The following is a 20,775-nucleotide window of genomic DNA, read 5'->3' as shown; positions in this document are numbered from 1 at the left end:
TAATTTATATATATATAGCATTACAAGCAATTTATGTATCAATTTCATTTTTCTTTCATAGTAGTTCTGTGAAGCTACCTTTATATCCCATTAACCCATTTTACAGATGAGGAAAGTAAAATATTGCAAAATAAGTATCTGCAAGGTCAACCAGCCAGTTACCAGGGAAGCCAGGACTCTGGCCCTGCAGGCAGCCTGACTCTGGCTGCTTGTGTCCAGGGAGGTGCGTGTCCCCTTTGGCTGACTCCAGCCACCCTGTTGTCCTGTGGGTTTCCACTGTGTGAAAGTCCTACTTATAATCACAGCTTCTAGGAACAATGCAGGGAAGACTGGCTTCAGTTGAGAAGTTTCTCTCACTGAACCTTTCTGTGTCAAGGCAGAAGAGTGCGGCTGCGAGAACACTGTTGCTCCTCAGGACAGCGAGTCCTGCTCGACGCTTCCTGCGTTCACCCTGTGGCTCCTAAGCTGACAGCACTGAGGTGATGGCACCTCTGAGCTCTAGGGCCTGGATGCACAGGGCGTGGTGTGTCGTGGGTGGCTTTCCTCCTCCTGTGCACATGGCGCAGGCCTTCCTCCCAGCCCTGTGGGCCTGCCTGAAGCTAGTGGGTCCCCACCTGGGGGCAGAAGGGGTGGTCCCTGCCCCTGGCTTTTCAGTTCCAGCCCTCCGGGAGCAGTGCGCTTGGCTCCAGATGCTCTGCACAGCCCTGTGCCGTCTGCTCTTTGGCTATTCTGGGTTCGCAGTGGCCAGTAGCATCCTACAGCCCTGCCTGGAGGATGCAGTAATACTCCGGAATAGCTTTCTTATGTTGTTTCCCACACCCCAAGTCTCTCTACACCCTGAAACCTGAGAAGGCTTAAATGGTCCTGGGGCTGCTGCTGGACGCCCTCGGGTCCTGGTATTATTTTCACAGGCAGCTCTGTGTACTTTGCTTATCAGTTTCAGCCATAGCACTCAAGGTATTTTTTCAGCTGGCAGCAGGACCTGGAAGTCCAACATCTAAACCCACAAGCAGTCAGAAGCCAGCGCCCCCTCACTGCAGCAAGAATGATGGTAGCCAGGAGGCAGAAAGACCCCGGATGTCCACCAGCAGGGGAACACACAGACAGAATGTAACGTGGGCACGTACTGAAGTGCTATTCAGCCGTAAACAAGGCTCATGAAGTGCGGATGGAGACACTGTGCTACGTGCAATAAGCCGGACACAAAAGGGTAAATCTTGTGTGAATCTGCTTATGTAAAGTATTTAGAAAAGGCAGTTCTGAAACACTGAAAGCTGATTAGATGCTGGGGTAAGCAGGCATGCAGAATATTCCTGAATGCTTTCAGAGACTCCTGCTTCTCGTGCTGAAATGTTCTAGAATAATGTTGGTGGCTGCGCACACTTAAGTGTAATAAATGCCACTGAATTGTGCATACAAACTGCACGTGTCACATAATTTGTAATTCACAAAACGATCTGTAGAAAGCTGAATCCTAAAGTAGGTCTTATTCTTGAATGGTGAGTTCATTTAATCATTTGGTAACGGCACAAGTTCTTGGCTTTTCTTAGGCCAAGCATGCTGTCACTTGGGTGGGCTCCGCGCTGTGGCTCCCACAGAGTAGGGCTGTTAATGCATCTTGCTTGCCGACTCTGCCACGGCCTGAGCAGTTGTGTGCACATGGTCTGGATCCCGGTCAGTGGCCGGGAAGACACTTGATAGGTGAGCTGGGACATCGGAGTAGACAAAGAAGCAGTTCCCACAGCAGTTGCCTAGAAAGGAGAACGGAAGCCGGCAGCAGCAGAGCCATCTCCGTTTCATTTCCTTTTGTTCTGTCTCCTTCCTGAGTCCCGCTTCCGAGTGCTGTGGTGTGGTGTGCAGAAGAGAAGCAAACCCAAAGAGCCCAGCATTCAGGGCTTTTCCCTCGCAGTGAAGGGGAGCACAGTGCGCAGGATGCTGTTCTTCCTCCTTTGTCTCTGCTTCTGGCATCCAGCTGCAGAGAAGTCACCTGTTAAACTGCTCCCTTTAGACTCAAAAGTCCTAATACACTGTTACAACATGCATTCAGTTTCTTCCCCAAAACTAGTATGCATCCGGGCCATGGATTAACCAAAATCATTCTTTGAGATAACTAATAGTACTCTGTCAGGTAGCAATTTTCTTTTCTTTTCTTTTCTTTTCTTTTCTTTTCTTTTCTTTTCTTTTCGATCCTGGGAATCGAACTCACGACCTCACAGTTGCTAGGCAAGCACTGTGTCACTGAGCTATAATCCCAGTCCCGAGATAACTAATATTACTCTGTATGGACAGAGATATAAACTGTAGATCCACAAAATAAATAAATAAAAGAAAGTATCCCAGAATAATGATCAGTATGATCCAGGGCTCCTTTGATTTTGACACTGAAGAAAGTTTTGTCCTTCATGTGGACATTTGGTACCGAGTGAGACTCAAGGTCTGCCACTACCAGCCGGAAACAAGGGAGTGGACAGAGCAGGCGACCCAGGGCTCAGGCGGCCCATGCGGCCACGCGGTAGCTGGCGGACCTCACGCGAGAAGTGCATCTGTAATCCACATGACGGATTTAACGCGTGCTCTCCAGAATTCATCCAGTAAGTCACTTTTGCAAGAGATTTCTCGGACTTCTAAAATGTTTAGAGTCAGGGGATGCCATTTCTTTATATTTTGTCAAGTACTGATTTTTTAGCTGCCCTTTTCCATGCTAGCTGTAAGGAATCGCAAAGAAAACTCAGACTCTCTTGTTTTCAGTAGCAGCATTAGCCTGGGCACCAGGAATGAGAACGGAGAAGATGCTTAGTTTTGCATGTTACTTCAGGGAATTTTTAAATTAAAAGGGACCCAGAATCCCTCACTGGTATGATTCCCATTTAGAGTCTATTCCCTTTGTCATCAATGCTGGGAAAACTGGCACCCTCTAAGAGAGAGCCTGGGGGATGGCTCAGTGGGAGTGAGACACCAGCACGTTCCAGGTCATGCTCCTGGCCTAGTAGTGTGTCCCCGGTGACCCAAGTGACTGATCCAGCAGGTGAGTCCTCCACAGAGCAGTTTGCAATGATGTGTGTGTCTGTGTTAATCCATTACAGATAATGTTTACTTTTTTCAGTGTATTAGTTTATTTCTCACTTTGATGTTTATTTGTATTCGGTACCTAATTATTCATTTACTTTTCCTCTTTTGGGGCTTTAGCTCACATGGGAGAAAATTAAATAAAGCAAAAAGCCTTAGCAAATCACAAAGGTGAAGTTCGTTGGTTAAAAATGTGAATGAGAGGGTCCGAATGGAGGTGAAGTGATGTGTCGTATCGTGGGGGCAGGAAGGGCCTCCCGAGCTCCGAGAGGAAGCTGTGCGCAGGTCGCAGGTCGCAGGCTGGCGCAGGGAGCGCAGCGTGCCAGTCGCGAAGGACATCGGCTTTCATGCCACCAGTATTGTACTTTGGCTTTGAAACCCAAGTTTTCTCTGCAGAGTAACACCGTCTTTCGCATTAAGTGAATGCTGTTAACTTGAGTGCTGTGGGTTTATTGTTTCTGTGCTTATTCTTTTGTTTTGGTTTTCTTGTTGAATCTGAGCTAGAACATATGGAATTTATTTCTAGTTTTCCATTTTCACATCACTAAGCAATAATATAATTAAAATAATTTAAGTTGATATGTAGATGGTACACACTGATGCTTTTGGCTCCATTAGAAGTGTTTGTATTACTCAGTTTTGAAGAGTAATGCGGTGGATCATAGAATCCTGCACTGTTTTGAGTCTTTAGGCGTCACTCATTCCCTGTCAGGGAAGGCACTGGGCTGTGAGGAGGAGAAGTGCACGTCCAAGACTGAACAGCAGAGACCCGAAGTGCACACGGTTCCCAGCCCACGGTGACAACCCGCCTGCAGGCGGGAGCGATGGCAGCTACTGCCCGACTATGGGGAGGACTGTGTGCAGAGTACTAGAGCCGCAGTACCAACCCAGCCAGCTGCGGGGGAGAAATCTGCACAGTGGGCAGGGCTGATGAAAGTTGGTTTCAGAGCCACAGGCCACAGTGAGTCTGGGCAGTAGCGAGAGGAGACAGCAGCACTGGTGTGCTGTGTTGGTGTTATCCACGAGTCTGAATTGCTCTATAACTTTCCATATAAACAAGCAAAGTCCTGAAGCTCTTTAGATGCAAATCTATTTGTGCTTTTCTATTCTGCATGCATTTAGACAATAAGCTCCTTCTACCTGAGACTTGTACTGTCATAGTTCTTTCAGATGACTGTAACCAGTACTGTAGACTGGGATGATTATAAGCACCTGAAGTCAATGCCTCACAGTTCTGGAGACCAGGAAGTCCAAGATCAAGGTGCTGGCCGGTTCAGTGTGGTGGAGCTGACTGCCTGGTTCACTCGCAGCTGTCTTCTCGTTGTGTCCTCACTTGTAGAGGCGGTCAGGGAGCTCTCGCAGAAGGGCTCCACTCCCATGATCCAGTGAATCACAAAGGCCCCGCTTCCCAATACCATGTCATGGGCTTAGGGTCTTAATAGGTGAGTGTCGGGGGGCTGTGAAGATTCATTCCATTGCATGGACCGTTCATATGGTAAACCACTGCAAAAAAAAAAAAAAATTCCCATGTGAATGTTAGGACTGGGATCATAATGTGTGGGGTGAAGAGTTCATCTGTGATTAATTAGTTGCTCATCACATTAATTTTTATTGCTGCATAAAAATATACCATACCTTAGAGCATAACTCAGCATCTACTTTCAATGATTCCTTACATCAGATTTCTGTTTGTGAATTACCTGGGTCTTTTCTGCAGTTTTACAGAGCAGCAGTCAAGACACTGATCATGCAGTCCTTGGAGCCCTCTTCCCAGCCCCATGCTTGTTGGAAGAATCCTTCCTTGGGGTGTCAGCACTGTGGTGGTTGGGCAGTAAGACTAGTAAGAGGAGGCTTTCTCTTTTAGATCCTCCTAAAGTCTGCACCTAATTAGGTCAGGCACACCGTTGCCTTTCAGCTGATTAAGTCGAGTCCTTAGGGACTTCAATTACATATGTAAAATCCTCTTACCTTTGCCATCTTGTATTGGTTCGAGGTCAGTTATTTGCGTGTTCTGCTTACACTTAGTTGAAGAAGATGACACGGTGACATGGGTACACTGGTACATATTTGAATTCTGCCTATCTTAACTATGAGATAACTCTCTGGGAAATAAATTGTAGTTCAGATTTACAGACATTGAAGTGACATTTGGAGAATATTTATCAGTAGCAAGGTATATGATTATGTAAAAGTTTAGAGGACTAGAAACTTAGTCCTGAACCACTAGTACCAAGACCAGGACTTCTCAACCTCCCCCAGATAGAATAATTCTTGTTGGATGGCTGTCCTGTGCATTCTGAGGTGGCTAGCAGCACTCTGGCCACTGCCAAGAGATGCCCGTAGCAAACCTGCCCCAGCTGTGACAACCAAAAATTATAGCAGACTTTGCCAGATGTCCCTTTGGATGGAAAGACTGTCCCTCAGTAAGAACCACTGCAACAGAAAAATGAAGTGTTTCTCCTATTAAAGGGGACTCTATTTAAACATGAAATTTGTTTCCTTAGTGTGGTGTAGCTGTGTGGAACAGGTAGGCTCTCGCTTTCTGATAATGCCTCTTTCTCAGATTTGCTCATGTTGTTCACTGAGAAACACATGGTTTATAGCTGCAAATAAAAAGCTAACGCAGTAGTTGTGCTCCACACATGCATGCCAGGGTGGAACTATACTATCCTATTTGACTGTGTTTTATAATCTTGCCTGAGTTTATAGTCAAGCCATGTCTTTAGCTCTGCTATAACACAGATCAGATTATTTGCCCAAAGATACTTGATGCATAAGGTAAAGAACAATGAATTCCATTCTTGATATCAGAACTCCTTTCTTGGAAATAAATGATGTAGCTTGGTATGGGACCCTGTGGAAGGCATGGCCCTCTTCTGAAATCACCAAACTGAAATTCTGCTCCTTCCTGTTTTCTCTAGGCAAAGGCAGCTCAAGCATCTCATCTGACGTGAGTTCCAGCACGGATCACACGCCGACCAAAGCCCAGAAGAATGTGGCTACCAGCGAAGGTAGGTGTCGGGTCCTCGTGGCTCCCACCTTCCCTTTAGGGTGCTGGCTGTTATTGGAAGACACAGAAAATGCGGGAGTCTTGGTTCTGTTCTACCGACCGGCAGTGCCTAAGTATGTTGGAAAGGAGAAGGTCGAGGCTCTCTTGGGTTTCTTCTGGTTGTCCTGCTCCAGCTGTTCTTTATGGTGGATTTGCTGGGATTTAAGTGTCGCATCTAAGGCAAAGACCAGTATTTATGTGAAGCTATAGCAGGCTGGTTTCAAGGAGGCCTCGATGATATTATGCACTTGTTTTTTAGTTTGGAAAACAGTTTGATCATGAAACCACTGCACCATGGTTGGAAATGCTTACAAAAGCCTGTAAAACAGTGCTCCTGGGACTAGGGGTGGCCTGATGGGAGGGTCACGGGCAGTGCAATTTTGAGGACTTAAATTAATCACCAACATTTATGAAAAGCAGGAGACATTTTCTTAATTAAAGAATAAGTGAAAAGCGTGCCTATCAGGGCCAAGATTAGAGCCATTGGTATTCTTTGTTTTTGTTGCGGTTTTTTGGGGGAGTACCAGAGATCGAACTCGGGACCTTGTACTTGTAGTGTCATTGGTATTCTTGAAGAATTTGACATCTGTGTTTGTAAAATACATGTTGGGATTTCATTGTTTCACATTACTTGAGGAGTTATCAGTTACTACTTGATTGAGGAATTGTTTATTTTGTAAGGATTTAGTATAAAGTTGACCCAATTGTAGAATCAGTTCCTTTCATTTGAATGTTAAACACAGCTAACTGACTTATTCTGTGAACTCGCGTTGTCTCGAACCTCACTGCTCAATGGAGGTCCAGGGAGCCTCCGCTGGGAGCCTGCAGCGTCAGCCTGTTTGCGTGGTGTTCACGCTGCCTTCCTACGGCGCGCAGAGTGTTGGAGAGACGCACACGTCTGCCTTGCTGCCGAGGCTCAGCGTCTGCTGCATGTGACGCCTGGACACCTGCAGCCGGTGCCGGCGGCTCTCTGCGGCTCGCCTTCGTATCTCGTCTTGGTAGCTTTTGTTTGTTTCAGGCAGCAGAGAAGAGCCTACTTGGGGCTGTTAAATGTATACGTAGCTTCTGTGACAGGATCTTGTTCTTTGTGTTTATGTTTGTGTTAAAGAGATTAAAATAATAGTAAAAAAGAATTAGAAATGATGCAGAATTTTGCTGAACAAAATAATAGGAAGTCAACAGTGGTTGTTATACTGCATAGCGTTGTCTTCAAATTAGTTGTTCAGATGACCAGATATAAGCACGCAAAATTGGTCCAAATAAGTTATAAACAATTTACAAGGAGAGAAAAATAATGAAGCATTAACTGCACCTCTCAATAGACCAGCAGAAATCAGCAGTACAATTATCCAAGCTGTTGTGTGTGTGTGTGTACGTGTGTGTACGTGTGTGTACGTGTGTGTACGTGTGTATCCTTTTTCCTTCCTTCTCTTTTCTTCTTTCCGCTATCCCAGGTGTTCCCTCCCTTTGAACAGCTTCTTTTCCTTCCACAGTGTCCCTTGTACCATTCAGGTCCTCACACGGGCAAGGCCTTGGTTGATAACGTCACCAGCACTGTCAGGAGCACAGATTACAGTGTTTCCCTCTGTGCACTGAAGCACCAGAAAGCAATCCAATTTTAATTTTCTGCCTGTTGACTCAAATATGGGTATTAGACCACTCTTGAGATTCAGTTAAGGTAATGTGCGGATCTCGTTAACTGATTCTAGACATTTGCTTTTCAGGGCCTCATTCTTAGAAGCCAGAGTGCAAATCACGTCAGCCCCATGCAGTGCAATTCTCTCTAGTGAGAAGTATGTTTTGGGAGATAGTCACTTCCTCCCATCATCATTTCTCACTCTTTTTTTCTTTTATGGTGGAACTGGGGATTGAACTCAAGTCTTTGAGCTTGCCAGGGAAGCACTTATTCCACTGAGCCATCTCCCCAGGCCCTGTAGTAACTCACTCTTACTGCAGTGGAAGTCTCATTCGAATGGCATGGAAAGCAAAAGTTAGACATCTAAATAACCTCTGTGTTTCTCTGCATTTAAGTTTTCTTATTATCTTTACCCCTTAAAAATAGAAAATACAGAGCTCTGAGCTTTGTTGCAGGAGTTGGGGAAAGGAACTGTGGGGCTTCATGTGTGTAAAAATATCTGCTCCTAATACTTAAAGAGTAATTCTATAGGGACTTCAAATATTCCCTTACTTTTGCTATTCTCTTAGGAGGAGGTTCAGGCCAAGCCAATAATTTCTACATTTTGCCATACGCATTTTCTGTCATTCCACGGGTAGAACTAGGAGAAGAAAACAGGAAAATGTGACATTTATATGAAACAGAATTTCTAGCAACTGTATTAAATTAGTATGAACCTTCTCTCCAGAGTTTGAGAGGAAGAACCTTACCATTTGAAAGATGCCATTTGCTTGCTTGCATAAGTGAAAAAGTTTGGGGGAGAGTGTCACTTCAGCTATTTTTATGTATGGATTGATGGTGTTACTAATGTTTAGTCAATGCAAATTCAAAATATTACAATACAAACAGTGTGTGTTTAGTTACATAGACAATATTTCAGGGATATCTGCTGCATTTGCAAGATGAAGCCAGGGTAGCCAGTGCTACTTTTCTCTAGGAAGAGGACAGAGCCTTGGCCCATCTCTTGAGCCAAGTGACTGAAGCAGCTCATCCTGCCACCCAGTACTTCCACTGGGCGTGTGAATCTCTTCCCAGAGACACCCAGATAAGCCCTGGAGGCAGCACTGTGGCAAACCATCTGAAGGCAAGTGCTGGCTTCTCCTGCAGGAGGAGCTCATTGGAAAGGGCGCCCTGAGCAGCACACAGTGGGACAGCCCTGGAGAGCCCGGGCCCCGTAGGATCCTGAAGCGCAGGGTGAGTTCCAGCCCAGAAGAGGCGCTGTGGAGGCTACATAGCGAGACCCTGTCTCAGTGTAAAAATTTAATTGAGGGTTGGGATGATAGCTCAGTGCCAAGGTCTCACATTTAATCCTCAGTGCCTCCGCCCAAATAAAAGGGTCCCTCTGATTGTCTTCCTCTTTTCCTGTTGCTTTCAAGAATGTGTAACCTTTGGTGTCAAGAACATACTTGTTGATTTCTAAAAGCGATGGATGCATTGTGATGCATAATGTTCTGTTTTTTCTCCAGCCTTTGAGAATCCTGGCATTATCTAATACAGCTGGGGTAGAAGTACCAGCAGCATTGCTGGTCTTTTCTGGGTTGGGGAAGAGTCTACATTCGTTCCCTGGTTGCTGTTGGTATATGTGTGTACATACATGTACTTGCATGTAGAGATGTGTGGGTGACCTCCACCAGGTGGCTGCAGGTACAGTGGTACAGAAGTGACCTTTATTTACTAGGAAACATGTTGGTAGTGCCCTATACCATCAGTACTGGTGAATACTAGAGAGGTAGAGGAGAGGGAAGGACACTCCGGTGTGCATTGACTTGGGCGTGAAAGGAGAGAAACCGTAAGTGGACACAAGGGAAATTATTGGGACAGTGATGGTGCTCTGCAATTTTATTTCATTTTATGTATTTATGTATTTATGTATTTATTTATTTATTTATTGACAGAACTGGGGATTGGACTCAGGCCCTTGCGCTTGCCAGGCAAGCACTTATTCTACTAAGCTATCTCCCTGGCCCAGGGCTCTGTGATTTTACTAAAAATTATTGAGTTGTGCACACAGAGAGTGCTGCGGGCATCTGCCACCGCTGCATGGGCTTCGGCCTGGAGCTTCACTAGCTCTAGGCTATCCTTTGAAAATGCTGCCTCTTCCCTCTGGGCGGAGAACGTGAATGGTGGCGAGCACTGTCCAGGAGATGAGACCGCCACGGCAGAGCGCAGGGCCGCCGGCCAAGAGCTTCTGTGCCTCTCTCGCTGGTTTGCGAGTGCCTGTGAGCTTCCAGCGAGCACACAGCTCGCTCATCGTAATGCATGCTCTCCTCTGAGGCTCTGGGTGGCCGGAGAGATCAGAGGCTTAGGTCTCAAAAACGCTGTTCTTAGCTTTGATGGTTGTCTGTGACCTCAGCTTAAATATTAGGGTTCTTGGGCCCAGTCTAACATCGGAGGCATCACTTTTGCTCACGCCAGCAATTCTGCTTCTCTGATAATGCCATGCGTTCCTTTCATCTGTCTCAAGTTCCAGCTAGCCTGCCTGCTGTAGGCAGCTCCTCTGTGCATGGTAGGGTTAGAGGGTGACAAAGTGTGGTATTAACCCATGAGAAAATGAGATATTTGACCCACTAGGAGTGTTTTGTTCTAATGTCTCAGGCAAAATTTTGTGACTCAAAAACCACACTCCTTTTAAGGAATTGGCAGCCAGCAGGGTTTTCTCCTTGATAAGTAGTGTAGGCTTTCTTTATAGTCCATTATATTTCTTGTGACAGTTTAAGTTTCTGATTTCCTGACACTGTAGGGGGTTTAGGTTCAAGTGTAGAAAGCTGGAAATGTTCCATTTCTTCCCAACATAATCTGCATTCCAATATAGTAAGACTGCTTAATTCTTTCCAGTTGCGTTGCTATTCTTTCTCTCCTACTTTTCTTCAGTCTTTCTCCTCCATGGGGCATTCTCTCCTAGAAAGAACAGCCTTTGACCTTCAGCAACGAAAGTCACATCCAGCCCGTTCTTGGATAGAGCTCATGGCAGCCAGCCCTGAGCAGATTCAACTGGATTGGGTTAGATCAGCTGGAAGCTTCCTAGAAACAAGAAGCCGAATGTTGGCTCCCATCATAGAACGCAGAAGGAGGAGAACATGGCATTCCGGGTGACGGTTCAACAACTCAGGCTTCTTTGGAGCTAGGATAAAGCAAGCCACTTACTCTGAAGGTGAGAAGTAATGGCTGATGAAGAGTGTGCTTCATCCAGGTGTTCTTTAAATATCACCAAGTTCAGCTACCAGACTCACTGACAGCACAGGTAAGGATGTGAAGGCTGCTTTCTAGGCCCTGATTGCAAAGCCAGGCTCCTGTGGGATCATGGGATTTCAGAGCCACAAAGGGCCCGCCAGTTCTCAGATCTCATTTACCTGTTTGACAAAGCAATGCCTCGGCCACAGAGACCTGAGATTTGTTCAAGGCTGTACACCTGGTAACTCATCAAGCGAGAGCCGGAAGCAGCATGTCTTGGTGAGAGCGGGCGAATAAGAGGAAGGCAGCACGCATTTGCATGGGAGCGGGACGGTTTGGACGACTGTGCTGTGGACTTCTGCGGGTCTGTGGAAAGGAGCGGTTCATGCTTAATTTGTTTTATCTCCTTTTTCAATTATTTGTCCTTTTTCTCTTCTTAATTTCTTATATATTTCTTTCTTCCAATTTTGCATGCATATATCTGATAATATGAACAACTAATCTGAAGACAACACTATGCATTACAACAAATACTGTGAAATTCATATTTTGTTTAGTGAAATTCTGCATCATTTGTAATTTTTCTGTTTTAATACTATTTTGTACTCTTTTAGATTTTTTTTTAAGTTGATTTTTGCGTTTGAAAGTACTTCATTGTCTTTATCTTTTACATTTAATTCCTGGATGTTTTGAGCTGGTTGCAGGTTTGGCAAGGGTGGTGGAAGACTTGGAGAAAGATCATTCAGCCCAAATAGATCATTCTTCCGGTAGGATGAACAGTGTGTCCAAAAAGGGAAAAGGGTTTTAACCCGCTTGAGTAGATTAGCTTGTTGCCTGGAGACAGATGCTACTTTTCTATTAGCTAAATTTTAGAGTAGCCTTTCAGCACATTAGCTTAATATCATTGATGAAACTGGCTGCTTAGCTCCTTAAAAGACCATAATTTTATGTCTTTCCTTGGAGACATGTGAAATGGGTTGGTTTATTTAAAAAAATTGTTGTGAGATTCTTCTATGGAATGTAAAATCAAAAGTTTATTTATACAGTCATAAGTTCTCACGTTTTCAAGGCCCAAATTAGATGAGCTCTGAATAGTTATTTTAAAAATGCTGAGCCATCTGGCTTTGTTTTAATGCACTTTGCCTTCTTTATATTGTCTTCTAATTCTTGAGCGTACTCTTAAAAATAATACACATGAATCACCTTGGGAGAGAAAGATGCTTTCAACTCAAGGTGGATTCAGTTTCCCTAAAATCCTTTCTTGCTATTCAGCAAATTCAATCAACATTCTGGCATCATTTATTTCAGGCTTTTAATAGAGCTATCAAGAGCCTGATTGCATTCAGTTTTGCTTCATTGTCATAAGGCTCTTAAGAAGCAGGTGTGGATGTTTTAATTGGGAAATTAAAACAGGAGAACCTGGAAGGACCAGTGTGGTCCCAAGTCCCATGAAATTCGTGGACTGAGAATTTCATGCTGATCATTTTCTAAGTTTGTATCAAAGCATATTTCAAAAGTTCTTAGAAGCATCTTTTCCAGTGTCAGCTCATAACTGCAACTGCACCACCAATATTATATGTGGAAACACTTTCATGATTCACATATCAGCTAGGAATTGGCTTTAAATTCTTAGTCACAGAAGACAAAATCGAGTGTACAAGCTGCATTTTTATTAAACTGTTGAAATGCGCGTTAGTGCTTGTGTCTGGACGCCCTGCGGAAGCCTCATGCAATCGTAGGTGGGGATTTTTCCCAGGTGGCTGAATCTAGAGTGTGTGATTGATTCACAGGGCAATGCGAGGATTAAGGGTGGGTGATTACTAAACAGGTCTACTGCTTGGTTGGATGCTGCCCAAATCCTAGCAGCCTGGATACAATAAAAGGGACAGAGAGAAGCTTGTGGCTTCGCTCGCTCGCTTGCTTTGCTCTCTGTTGCCTGACATAAACTGCTTCCCCTCCGTGGTGCTGCTCTGCCGTGCCACCTTGTCTTGGAGCCAGTGTGGGTTGGTAAAACTCCCACAAGCTGTGAGCTAAGTCGTTAACCTTTCCCCCCTTCAACTGTGGGACCCAGTATTTTGTCTCTGCAATGAGAAGAGGAACACAGTGCTTCTTCATAGGTTACCATTATCGTCTGATTAATAGATTGCACCAAACAGGTCTAATGTTTGAAATTGATACTCAAGTTAATCATGAGGAAAATTGTGAAGTACGTGTAACGTGCCAGTGTGAGTTAGCTTCTTCTCCCTTTGCAAGTGAGCTGTGAGTTTATTCTTCAGCTGTGCGTCTCTGCAAGAGGAAGGGACTGATCTCAGAGCATGGCCCAGTACTGCAATACAACCAAAGTCAACCTGTGGCATCAAAGTGTGGCCAAAGCAATGTGAAATGAGGAAGGAAAAGTAAAGAACTAGAGAGAGAAAGTGCCGCTGAACGAGTATGCTGAAAACTCGCTGCAGAGTGAAGTGCAGATTGGAAGGCTGGATGGGGCTCTCGGGAGGGGGAGACCCAAGTGTGTGAAGAGACCTTGCCCCGGATAGGGAGGGGAGGGTGGTGCTGTTTCACAATTTGTATTCCCCCTTCGCCCTTAACTTTAGCCTTCCCTGACCCTCAGAATGTGAGGATCATTCTGGAAAACTTTACAAGATCTTAGCTGCTGGAACTTAATGTATTTTGGTAATTCAATTAGCAGCTCATCACTTCACGGCCAAGATTTTCTCATTGTTTAAGCTACTACTTCATTGTAAATTAGGTAACTTTTGAAAAACTACACTAATTATGTCTGATGATTTGAGTGTATTATAGCTTCATTGTGGCTAATTTAATAAGAAGTCAAATCTGCCTCAAAGTATTAGTTTAAATAGCAGAACGCTCATCAACTCAGTATCTACAGAGTTGGTGTGGAGGCTTAGAAATGCGCACTAAAACTCTAGACACCATCCCAGACGCACGCGCGGGCTTTAGTTTCTTGCAGGCATCATCCTCCAAATGGATCATACACAGTGGCTAAAATGTCACGCACAGGTCTGAGGAGGAAATTAGCGCTCTCGCTCTCTCCCTCTCCCTCTCATATGTATATATGTATGTATGTTTGTATGTATGTATGTATGTATATCTGTATGTAATGAATTTAAAGTAATATTTTATCAATACCATCAGAGTATTTTGGGGGGAGAAATCTTTGATCTTTAATCTTATAATTCCATGTCTGAAACAATTCTTTTTATTTCTCCTACTGTTTTCTCTTTGCCAAAAAAAAAAAATATACTGAATATGTACTCAGTGTATTTCTGCCATTAGTGATGTGACTCATCGAAGTACAATTAAGTTTGTTTGTAGTGAAGGCTTCGATCATCCTGACAATGGATATCAGTAATTACCGGAACAGAAACTTGATAAATGTTGTAGTGTCAGTCCAAGTGCACCGTTTTGGGTGTACAAAATATGTCAGGCAGGGTCCCAAGCCGAGAGCCCTGAAAATGATGCCTGTCCAGGGGTATGTCCTCTTTATGTAGAGGAATTTTCAGAAGTAGTTTTCAGTTTAAACGTTCTGGGCCACGATGCACCCTGCAGCTCCCCAGGGTTCCTGTGTTCTCTCTGGTCTTAGTAAACAAGCAATCTTGTAATATTTCAGTTAACTCCTTGGTTTCTGAAAGGATTTTCTTTCACAGCAGGATCCACAGGCTCCTGAGCTGTTGTGGTTTCCCGGGGAGACAAACACTTGCAGAACAGTTACAAATAACCCTGCACTGTGGCCCATCAAGGGGTAAAGAAGAGCTGAGTTAGGGAGGAGGAGCGAGCCAGCCTGGGGAGGAGTGGGGAAGCCCCCAGGCCTGGACTTGGCCTGCCCTTCGGGCTGAGATTAGAAGGTGGGAGGGCAGGAGTCCCCTGGAGCTTGCCGGGAGGGTGTGAGGAGCTAGAAGAATCCCTCTGGGCCCCTGCGGGGAGAAGGGGAAGCTGCAGAAGACGGCTGCCCCGCGGCATTGAATAGGCAGCAGTGCTCGGAAACATGCTCCTTGTACGATTTAGTACGATTTAGTTATGGTGCAGGTGGCCACACGTTCTTTGTCCGGGGATTTTGGTGGTCCCATGTACTTCGTGATGTCAGGGGTAAAAAGCCATAGAGCTCTTCATTGTGCACTTAGGCCTTCAGGGCTGTAGGCCGAAACCTCACCGCTACAACCAGAGGTACCTAGAAGGCTGCGCCTGCCGCTTCAGGACAAGCAACGTGATACTGAAAGTATTTACCCTTCGTCGTCATGGACATTGTCTGACCAAAAATCAAGTTAACGTCTGTTCACTTCCTCTGCCCAGAAATAAAGTCCTGAGGAGAACCGGACTTCCTCAGGAAGCCTCTTCCCAGAGCTGTTAGGCTGACTAACAAGGAAGGAGGGAAAGCGCTTTCCCTTTAAGGGGTGTTCCTTTACATCTGTCTGCAGAAACACCTTTAAGTGCACGTCTGAGGAGGGATAACATGCAAATAGTTCAGAAATAATTTGTAAATAATTTACAGTTAAAGATTATTTAAGGGGTTTATTCTGTGGGAAGGACAGAGCAACATGATAAATATGATAATTATGATTGTAACTGTTACAGTTTTTGTGTATTTGTCCCCCCAAAGCCTCATGCAGCCTCATTACTGTTTGATTAATTAATGGCCCAAGGCTGGGATTAGGGGTGTGAGTACTACTGGGATTATGGGTCTGAATACTCCAGGGATTATGGGTGTGAGTACTGCTGGGATTATGGGGGTGAGTACTACTGGGATTATGGGTCTGAGTACTCCTGGGATTATGGGTGTGAATACTGCTGGGATTATGGGTGTAATGCTGGGATTATGGCTGTGAGTGCCACACCCAGCCTGGGGTGGAGAGTCAGAATGTAACGTAAGAGAGACCCAGAGCCAGACTTGCTCTCTACAGCCATTGTCGCTGTCACTCCTCCCATTTGCTGTTTCCTGCCGCCATGAACTGCTGCCCTCTGCCATGTGCTGCTCTGCCTTGGAGCCAGCTCAGTGTGGCCTGAACCCGCCAGTAACTGTGAGCTAAATAGACCTTTCCTTCCTTCGTTTTGGGTGTCGGGTACTTGTCTCAGCAAGCAGAGAAGAGTAACTGAGACAGCAACCAAGAAACTTTGTTAATTATAACTACTACTGTCTTACAACGTGGGTCACTTGATACAATAAAGGATATATGTTACGTCAATAAATAACTGAGCAACTATTTTAAAGGTGACAGTTGAATATATTAACTATTATTATTCTGTTATTTTATTATGAAATTTTGTTTCACTGTTTTCCATAACATAAAATGCAAGTGGAAATAAACAAATAGCTGACAGTATTTGGGCATGTGAATTTTCGCGTGTGGGCGGGCCTGGAAAACACACCTCTGCCTAGCAGCGGCTGTGAGCTGCAGGTGCCCAGGAAGGTGGAGAAGGGGCTGGGCCAGAGCGCCGGGGGACGTGGGACGTGGATCTAGGGGCTTGCTTTCAACACTGCAGGGGTGGCAGCCAGAGGCTGAAGCTTTCTTACGTCTCTCAAAAGCTGCAGTCGAGCCAGCTAAACTGACAAAATCCATTGTGAGGATCGATTTCTTGAGGACTCAGGCAGGGGCTCAATTTGGTGATTGCTCCCTTGAGCCAATGGACTCACCCCTGTAACTACAGGGTGGATAAGCCTAAGCGTGCTGTAGTGGATGCTTTATGTTGTGCACACCCGCATTTTTAATAGCATGTGCTGACTAACTCATATTAACTTCTCCTGGTTGTAATTTTTATCTACTTTTTATTTCTAAAAATTTTTGTAAGTCTTCGTTGGCAGTGCACGGAGATGACATTCACTGGGGAGAGCTGGTGCTTGCACAAGACACTTCTCAATTCTTCTGTCCTTTTCCTTTCCATTCCTCTTTGCCAGTATCAGACTCATTTATTTATGTCTTTAAAACATTAATCATCATATGTACAGATTAACAACCAGCTAATAAACAAACCGTATAAAACGCATGAGCCAGTTACCCGAAGTCACATAAAGCTGCACGTCGGACCGTAATGTTGAGTGAAGTACGTCGGCGGCACAGGTGTAACTCCGATGTGTATTGAACTCAGACTCCCCTCACCATATGATTTACATGAGAAATTCAGTGTGTAAATAACATACAAAATAAAATATAGATAATAAATAAAGAGCGAGAGAGGAGAAAAACAGTTATTACAGTCCAGCTGTGGACAGTGTATCTCAACCTGTATCTTTGCCTGTATATTGAACACACATTATTACCATTCTTTTTTTATTCTTGTTTTTTGGGAAATTCTTCTGTGGACGGTCTTTAGCTTTCTTTTCCTTCCATCACTGCCTTTCATTCTATAAAATCTCCCTTGCTTTCTGGGCAATAAGGGATCCTCCAGGATTAGGAAGATAGCTCAGCATTCTAAGTACCTGTCTGGCAGCGCAAGGACCCGGGCTTGAGCCCCAGAACCGCGTGCCATGCTGGCCCTGGGCCGGCCACTGAAACTAGGTGTGATGGCGCACGCCTGTAATCCCAGTGCTGGGGAAGCTGAGACAGGAGGACCACTGTGGGTCTGCGCTGCAGAGCAAGACCTGTACCAAATCCATAAATTAAAAAAAAAAACAAAAAAACTCTATAGCCACAGTGATTCTTTTTGTTTTTTTTATTGTGACTGCCTATCAGACATGCCTCCTGAAGAGTATAGATTTTTTAGTAGAGAAATATAGAAATATATTTAAGAAATAAATTTAGAATTACTGCACATTTTTTCCTGCTACTGTGGACTCACTTTAAACAAAGTTACAGTTTTCTCTCTAGTGGGAGAACTTTTTTTTCCTCCCCCACTGGGACTTGAACTCATGACCTTGTACTCGCCAGGCGGGTGCTGTGCCACTGAGCTATATTCCCCCGCCACTTAAGCAATGTTAGCACGAAGAATGAATGCTTTTAAGGTATTGGTATATACTTATTTTGTTTCACTTTATGATGTTATAATGTCAGTTTGGACACTATAATTTCTTGAGTGGTACTTCTGTGCTTTTATTATAAGACTTCTACTAATCTGTCAGGCACACACATTTTCTGGACTAGTTTACAGACAGATCTCTGAGGGAGTCTGACCCGATCCTCCACGGCGGTGGCCAAGGGCGCTCCCTGAGTCCGGTGCCCACTGCACAGAGGTTTCAGATGCGAACTTAATGCACTCCTTCTTAGCGTTGTTCTCCCGTGCAGAGTTCCTGGTGGAGCTCTTTGGAAGAAGGAACTACATTTCGTCCATCTTTACAGATCCAGTTGCCGCACCTGGAGTATTGCACCTTCATGTGACTGCTTTGGCAAGCACAGGGCCAGGGGTCGATTCCTGGTCCCGCGTGCCGCACCAGCCCTGTCCCCAGGGTGAGCGGAGCTGGCAGCCGAGTCTGGGCATGGTGGCGCAGGCCTGTAATCCCAGCCCTGGGGAGGCTGAAAACAGGAGTCTGAGCTGCGTAGTGCGACCCTGTCCCAAATGCACAAAACAGAAATAAAACAAAGTCAATGGGTGTTGAATGGATGAATATGCTTCTTAAAATTTTATCAAAGAATGATAAAGAGCCTTGCTGAGCCACTTTTGTAACTGTGGTCGCAAAGCCCGAGACCTCCAAAGCTTGTTGGACAAGGTGGCAGAGTCAGCGAGAGAGGCAGGGTTGCTTCTCAGAGGGAAACTAATCCCGCTGTTGCTAAGGAAAGCGGGAAGGCCCCGCGGAGTGTCTGCGACACCGGAAAGGATCAAGAGAGAAGCAGTTCTATTTCCTACATTTTGTTTGCTTTAACACATTTAAACCAAAAACCATTGGTTGTCGTGAGTGCGAGCTCTCCAGTGAGCTTCTCCCACAGACTCCTCCCCGCATTTTAGATAATCCAGTGAGGTCAATTCAGAAGTTAAAAGCTTGAAGACTTTGTAGACCTTACTCCTCAATTTCAAGGACAGAAGAAATTTTTAGTGTATTAAATCCTGTTTTTATTCTCAATACGTTAGGTTGTTTTCACGTTTCTCTCCTGATACTTCAAAGTACCAAGAAGTTTCTACTGTTTTTTGATGAAATTGGAGAGGTGACTTTAATTTTGCTGACACAAAATGTGGATAAGTTAGCTAGTAAAAAAGTACACAATTTTTCACTGATTCTTCATGAAGCCTTACAAAAAGCACTCATAACAGAAAGTAATGTTGTTCTTGTTAAAAGAATATTATCTTAGAATCAACTTTGACCTCTGATCCGCTTTTATAACTATATTCTATTTCCTAGAAACTGAGATATAAAAAAAAGTAAAAGAAAAAATCGTTAGGAATGTTACAGAATTCCACAACAAAATGATAGGAATTCCACAATAGTTGTTATGTTGCATATTGTCTTTTTAAAAATTTATGCTTTTGTTGATGTTACACTAGTTGTTCACATTGTGAGATCTAAGCATGCAAGACTGATCAAAATAAATTAAAAAGAAGGAAAGATAGGATAGTATTCAGCTCCTGTGTTTTGTTTTGCTGCATTGAAAGCAGACAGGACCTTTTTTTTTTTTGAGTACTGGGGATTGAACTCAGGACCTTGCACTTTCCAGGCAAGCACTTATTTTACTGAGCTACCTCCCCAGCCCTAGGACAAATACTAAGAAATAAATGCATGTAATCCAAGATTTGTAAATGTATAATTTGTAGTTGCTGAATGTATTTAGAAAGTAAAGTAGGAGGTTCAACCCATTATTTAATCTGAATGAGAAAAAAGCTGTAAAACAAAAATATTGTGATTTTTTTTCCTCTCTCACTTATGTATGAATGCAGTGATTTAGCCTTAAATTATACTCTGTAAAAAGGAAGTAATAAAAGTTGTGGCTTCATGTATTTATTATGAGAGTTGAATTTAGAAATATCTCTGAATATACATGTTAGCTCATTTACTTTTATTAGCGAAAGCATAGCTATGTTATGTAATTTCTGCACGTCTGTTTTGTTTTAGATCAGAAAGGGCTTGTGTAGAAAAATCTTCCTTAAATGAACTCAGCATAACTCTTCTTAGAATCTCAATAGGGTTTTAAATTTGGAACTTCGTCAAATTATACTTTCTTTACAGGGGAGAACAAATCTAAGCACCTAAGCTCATGTGGACGTTGAATTCACTTCAGTTGTACGTGTGCCCTTAACTACATGCTGAATTGCAAAGGCAGGTGGCATGAAGACATTCACAGATGAGGACGTCTAGCACAACTTGAAGTGGTGGCAGGAGTAGATTCCTTAGTGAAATAGGTGAGGCTGTGGTGTGGAGGAGCTCTGGAGTGAGCAGAGAGCTTTGACCTTGATCAACTGTGCATAGAATTGGTGGAATAAGAAGCGTGGTGCTGCGAGTAGAAAGGAATGCAATGAGCCAGTCCATCCATCCTGACCGGGAAACCTGCCTCTCTTTTTAAAGCAGAGCAATGTGGAAGGCTTAACACACTCTTGATCCCAAAATAAATTCTGGATGGATGAAATATTTACATGTTTAAATTAAACACAGATCACTTGTGTTGCGACCTCAAGGTGGAAAACCTTTCCAAGGGTGATGACACGTCCCGTGAAGCTCCCTAACGAAGATGGGGGGCGGCTGTCGCCTGGAGGGGAGCCGTCTGTGGTCAAACGTGCTTGTTTCCACCAGGGGCAATGAGAGCGCTTCTGTTTTATCGCAGGACCTCTCAGGGAATGTGGTGTGTCATGCGTGTGATTCTTCTCCAAGTGGGAATGTTCTACATTTCATTCCTCAAACTTCCAGTATCATTTCTCACAACCTACAAGTGCTAATATGGAA

At 44.3% G+C, this 20,775-nt stretch overlaps 1 protein-coding gene across 1 annotated transcript in view; it reads left to right on the top strand.

Moving 5' to 3' along the window:
* Positions 1–20,775, top strand: part of Fbxl7 (F-box and leucine rich repeat protein 7) — a 442,277-nt gene that overhangs the window by 134,581 nt on the left and 286,921 nt on the right. Inside the window, exon 2 of the mRNA XM_012517724.2 lies at positions 5,988–6,077. The gene's annotated coding sequence lies outside the window, so the exon portion shown is untranslated. The remainder of the gene's footprint in view (positions 1–5,987; positions 6,078–20,775) is intronic.

Source organism: Octodon degus, unplaced genomic scaffold (genome assembly GCF_000260255.1).
Source record: "Octodon degus isolate 3935 unplaced genomic scaffold, OctDeg1.0 scaffold00207, whole genome shotgun sequence".
NCBI classification, from domain to species: domain Eukaryota; kingdom Metazoa; phylum Chordata; class Mammalia; order Rodentia; family Octodontidae; genus Octodon; species Octodon degus.
This window is presented reverse-complemented; position numbering and strand designations above follow the sequence as displayed.